Source organism: Sabethes cyaneus, chromosome 1 (assembly GCF_943734655.1).
Source record: "Sabethes cyaneus chromosome 1, idSabCyanKW18_F2, whole genome shotgun sequence".
In the NCBI taxonomy this organism is placed as follows: Eukaryota; Metazoa; Arthropoda; class Insecta; order Diptera; family Culicidae; genus Sabethes; species Sabethes cyaneus.
This window is the reverse complement of record NC_071353.1, coordinates 127,493,928-127,499,123: the sequence shown is the minus strand read 5'-3', so window position 1 is coordinate 127,499,123 and position 5,196 is coordinate 127,493,928.

Sequence of the window (5,196 nt, the reverse complement as noted above, 5' to 3'; positions counted from 1 at the left end):
GACCGTACAGCACCAAAAGAAAAGAATATATGTTTTAATATAAAACTGCAATATACTAGCTCAAGTTACACTGCGATGGACACTTATCTTTTTGTTTGAAGTTGCAATTTTAATTAATATTTACTTTGGAGCTGCCGGCAGCAAGCAAGGAGTCCTAATATGATTTTAATTGAAATTATTCCATGCAGATAGAGGACCTAAGGCATGCTTTCTGTGTATCCAAGCAGGAAAGAAGATGCATATGCTTTTCGAGTGCAAATATGTGGGAATTAGTCCTGGAGCAAATTGGTTGCGATAGAGCTTTTGTTTGAAGAGTAAAACGTTTTTCCACTCAGCAAGTTACGAGTGCCCTCTCATCAAACATCAAAGAAACTCGAAAACAACAATACGAGCTTTTCCGGAGCGTAAGAGTCAAAATCCGGGGTAAAATAATGTCGCTACTTGAGAATTATTTACAAGCGGTAATGAAGAATGGAGTATGCTTTACATCCAGTTACAGCAAAGTTCATTCTTTGCCAGTTGTCCGTGGTTTGGTTTTACAGTTTACATTATTGTTTCGAACCCGTCGATCCGTGCACATTTTGTATATTACATTTATGAGCTTTAAAAAAAACAATTAATTCTCTGTTATAACCATACCAAAAACCTGCTGCTTGCGTGATTGCAATGTATTGTAATCCAACTGGCTTTCCATAATTCGCTTCCTAATCACAACAGTACCACGGCAAACCCGAAAGGATCCACAAACGCTCCGCGCTCACCGAAACGACGGTGAATCAACCGAATTAGGTGGATATAGTTGGCCATTATAATCGCAATTAGCGCACGACAGTGAATTTTCCCGCCTCCGAACGATGAAGTCATAGCCCGCCGCCGGCCGCCGGTCGCACGGATTCCAAAGTCAGTCACCTCTCCGTTTACCAGGAACAACCATTGACCACCGCACGGCACGGGCAGACATCGTTTGTCAAAAAGTTGAAGGACTGGAACTTACCCGGTTGAGCAATCCGTCCGTGCAGGTCGTGAGGCAGGTCACGCGATGCTAAATTGCCACCATCGCACCGACCCGTTCGAACCAACAAGCTTTTCCTCAATCTCAATACGTTTTACGTCCGGGACTATTTGTTTTCCGTTGTTTCGCGGTTGTTCTTTGTTACGCCAAAAGGACTGACTAGTTTCGACACCTAATGAGCTGTGTCCTGCCAGACAAAACGTCCTGTTGCGGAAATGTCAATGACCATTGTGCTCGGAGCAACAAATCGACCGAGATAGACGTTCACTTGTCCTATTAGGGATTGAATCGGATTTCCAAAAATCCTGTACGTGTAGGCTCTCTTAGCTCCTGCCTCTACAGTAATGCGATTAAAGGCATTAGGCAGTTTCACCAGATACACACAGAACTGTGCAGGACAGTAATTGCAATCTCATCACGTAAGTTACGCACTGAGCTGCACTGCACCACCGGTTGGACTTGGTTTGCAACAGGCTCAACTGGTCTTTAGTTACCATCGTCGTCGTTGCAGGATTTTGGTTTCGTCGCCTGCATCTAGGCCGGATCATTTATGCTTGTTCTAGAATGGGACAACACAATTCGTAATCATTGTAATGTGCAGAATCCCTTTCCTAGTGGCAATCGTTTCGACTCAATGAACGGTTACAGCAAATCAGCCCCGGAGCCGTATTAAAGTTACAATTTGAATTTATCCGTATATCCTCGGTAGGCAGGACTGAACAGGACAGTGAAGCAGGTGGCCCGTTTGGTGGGAGGTTCGTGTAATAAAGAAACCCAGTGAAGCATAACCTGCCATCACCGGTGGTGTTAGTCAAAGACGATGATTAGGCGACATGAAGGCGTCAGAAACACCTCCTCCCTGGTTATTTTGACATCGCCGGCACCCCTGGAGATTGGTCAATTGCACACGTACGCACACCGGAGAAAACTATCACCCATTACTAGAATGCAGTGGATGTAAGTTGACCACCACCCGAGAGACTGGGCCGGGGATTTACTTCCAAATGCATCAGCATCAAATGCGTTCGTTATCCATCATTGCGATATAGAGGAGGATGCACTGATCTGCTCTAGGCGTGTAATCCGCATTGTTTAATTGAGTTACAATCGAAAATTGAATTTTACATAATAATACCGTCACGCTGCGATGAAGCTTGGATTGGACCCAACCAGCCGCAGCCCGGGCAGTCAATCACAGGAGGATCAATCTGGATCCCATTAGGTGTGTATTATTCATATTCTGGCATTTAATTGAATTTTCATCCAACTATCGTTTCGATTGGTACGGATAACGGGATGAGCTTGGTCGTGTGAGCGAAAAGTTGATTGATTGCTTTGAAATTGCCAATGTAAGATTTAGAAGGCTGAGATTGAATGAAAGTTTTTTGATGATAATATTTCAATCAATCCTGAGCGACTTTTGATGGTTAGTATACCAATTGATTCATAAATGGTGTAACAATTCCATGGTAATTACTATAACGTTTATTTTTAAATGTTAAAACTGAAAAGTATCAAGTTCACGTTTTCCCATCCATTGTTGAGTAATATCATTACTTCTCGTTCTCCTGGCTTGGACAACTTTATGATGTACAACCTCCTATTCAAGGTACCTTCGATTCGATTCGATAAAACCGACAGAATTCACCCATCCCAACAGATCATATACTCTTTGTTTCTTCTAAACCAAAACCAGTATGATGTCCTGAAAGTAAACTGTACCGAGAAAGTGTGCAACGACCTTCTTACTTCGAGCAATTGTATGAGTATGCTTTCAGATACCGGAGTTGCGTTTTAAGAATGGATAATTTTCTATGAAATCGCGTATAAAGGGATTTTTACGCGGTTTTTAACGTGACTATTTCTGTGCAATTTTGGAATTTATGTGCTTCAATAGTCTAATTTTTCGCGTAGTTCTGGAATTCACGAGGTTTTTTTCGGGTGAGTTTTGGAATTTAACCGGTTTTGCTTAACGCGGAACGTATCCTTTGCGTAAAAAGCGGCTTGAGTGTACTCCTGTTTTTGCATGGAAAATTATTTTAAAACATTTGGAACGCGTTTGATTTTATTATCATAAAATGTGCGAATGAATGATAGAATCAGGCATGCGTCATAACAAAATCTTGATATAAGACCACAGAGTATAGACGGTTTAGTGGTGTAATTGGTTAAACAACACGCTCAACTAGAGATTGCGAGCTGTGAGTTCGACTCTCACCTTCGCTAAGTCTATATTTTTGGCCTAATATCAAGAATTTTCAGTTTGCCTGAATCTACATTTCTCGCATTAAGCATTTATTCTTTCCCAACAGAAAATTATTATAAAAGCTGATGGCCAACATACAATTTTTAAGTGTATTACATTAATACCAAGAGTTCTGTATTTTTTGGAATATGTAGTAATATTGATAGTAAAATGATCTAAAATCAAACAAATGCAAAAAAAAACAATTCCAATTAATTTTCTTGCTCGATTTTCTTTATCTTTTTTGTGAGCAAATATGTGGCTCAGTTTTCTCACATATTCTTTAATTTGGATAAGCGACGAAAGAGTGCTTAAAACTCAAAGATAGCAGATTGGGTTCAAAAGTAATTTTAAAATGTTATTTTGAAAAAACAGTCACTAGGAGAAAGAAAAAAGAGAGAAGAAGAGAGAAGAGAATGATTGACAAAGGAAAAGCCTGAAAAATGAATAAAGCGAAAGATATAAAAATATACAAAAAGACAATTGAAAACTAATGAGAGAAAGATAGTGGTAGAAAGACAAAAAGCTAAAAGTAGAAATATAACATGATAAGAAGAAAAAAAGAAAAAAAAGAAAGAAAATGGAAATTAAAAACAGAATGAGAAGTGAGAGAAATGAACAAAGGGAGATAGTTAGTAGTAGAATAAGAAAACGATTAAAGAAGAAAGTCCTGTTGGAGAAAATAAATCTGGAGAAATTTAAAATCAAAAGAAGAGAGTGAGAAAGTGCAGAAGGAGATACGGCAAAAAGGGAAATTGAGAGAGAACAAAAAGCAAAAGAAAAATATTAGAAGAAAAAAATAGTTAATAAGAGAAGTCGAGACAGACAGACAGACAGACAGACAGACAGACAGACAGACAGACAGACAGACAGACAGACAGACAGACAGACAGACAGACAGACAGACAGACAGACAGACAGACAGACAGACAGACAGACAGACAGACAGACAGACAGACAGACAGACAGACAGACAGACAGACAGACAGACAGACAGACAGACAGACAGACAGACAGACAGACAGACAGACAGACAGACAGACAGACAGACAGACAGACAGACAGACAGACAGACAGACAGACAGACAGACAGACAGACAGACAGACAGACAGACAGACAGACAGACAGACAGACAGACAGACAGACAGACAGACAGACAGACAGACAGACAGACAGACAGACAGACAGACAGACAGACAGACAGACAGACAGACAGACAGACAGACAGACAGACAGACAGACAGACAGACAGACAGACAGACAGACAGACAGACAGACAGACAGACAGACAGACAGACAGACAGACAGACAGACAGACAGACAGACAGACAGACAGACAGACAGACAGACAGACAGACAGACAGACAGACAGACAGACAGACAGACAGACAGACAGACAGACAGACAGACAGACAGACAGACAGACAGACAGACAGACAGACAGACAGACAGACAGACAGACAGACAGACAGACAGACAGACAGACAGACAGACAGACAGACAGACAGACAGACAGACAGACAGACAGACAGACAGACAGACAGACAGACAGACAGACAGACAGACAGACAGACAGACAGACAGACAGACAGACAGACAGACAGACAGACAGACAGACAGACAGACAGACAGACAGACAGACAGACAGACAGACAGACAGACAGACAGACAGACAGACAGACAGACAGACAGACAGACAGACAGACAGACAGACAGACAGACAGACAGACAGACAGACAGACAGACAGACAGACAGACAGACAGACAGACAGACAGACAGACAGACAGACAGACAGACAGACAGACAGACAGACAGACAGACAGACAGACAGACAGACAGACAGACAGACAGACAGACAGACAGACAGACAGACAGACAGACAGACAGACAGACAGACAGACAGACAGACAGACAGACAGACAGACAGACAGACAGAC